Raw genomic sequence first — 1,011 nt, 5'->3', positions numbered from 1 at the left:
AACCTAAATTTAACCCTATTATTACAATAACCCTACACCTAATGCCAATTTGAACACTTACCCTAAACTCAAACCTAAACCAAATCATAAGTATGAACAAGACCCTAATAATTCCCATAGCTCTAAACCTGACCCTTTCCCTAAACCTAATTCTTACACTATACCTAAACAAAAACCTAAGCTTGAAAATATCCCTAAGGGTAACCCTTGACCTGACATTAGCCTTAGCCATAATCCTAGCCCTCACCCTAAAATAAACTCTACCCTTTATCTTAGCCCCTAACATAGCCTTAATCATAACCCTAACCCTAAACCTGGGCCTAACCCTAACACTAACCATAGCTCTAATCTTAACCCAAATTTAGCCATATCCACAATACTAACCTAGCCCTAAGACTATGTCTAACTCTCACCCTTGCCCTAAAACTAGTTCTAAACCTGTCCTTTACTGGAACCATAATCCTAGTTCTAACCCTGCACCTTACCTTAGACATTTTCTTAGCCCTAGCCCTAACCCTAGATCTAAACTTAAATCTAAATCTAACCCTAACCATAAGCCTAAAACTAAACCTAACACTAGCCCTAATCCTAACCCCAATGCTAATCCTAAAACCAGTCCTAACTCTATCCCTAGCCCTAATACAAAACCAAGCCATAACCCTAACCCTGAACCTTAACCTAAACCAAATCTTAACCCTACATCTAGCCATAACCTTAGCCCTAATTTGAGTTTTAAGCCAAAAACTAAAACTAACCCTGAACCCGACCTAACCCTAAACCTAGCTCTAAACATCACTTTAAACCTTACCCTAAATCAAACACTAGATTTAGCCATAACCCTAACCATAAAATTAGCCTTAATTGTAACCCTAGCACTTATATTAGACCTAACCCTTCCCTAGCCTTAACTTAATCCAAAACCTAGCCTGAATCTCTGCCCTAACCATGGCTTTAACCTTAACCCTAACCTTAACCCTAACACGAGCACTAATTGTAACCATAACCTTAGCT

The sequence above is a fragment of the Marmota monax genome, unplaced genomic scaffold (assembly GCF_021218885.2).
Source record: "Marmota monax isolate L192 unplaced genomic scaffold, Marmota_monax_Labrador192_F-V1.1 WCK01_AAM20220418_F8-fsc00930, whole genome shotgun sequence".
Lineage (NCBI taxonomy): Eukaryota > Metazoa > Chordata > Mammalia > Rodentia > Sciuridae > Marmota > Marmota monax.
The sequence above is the reverse complement of the archived record's forward strand: the minus strand, read 5'-3'. Positions refer to the sequence as shown.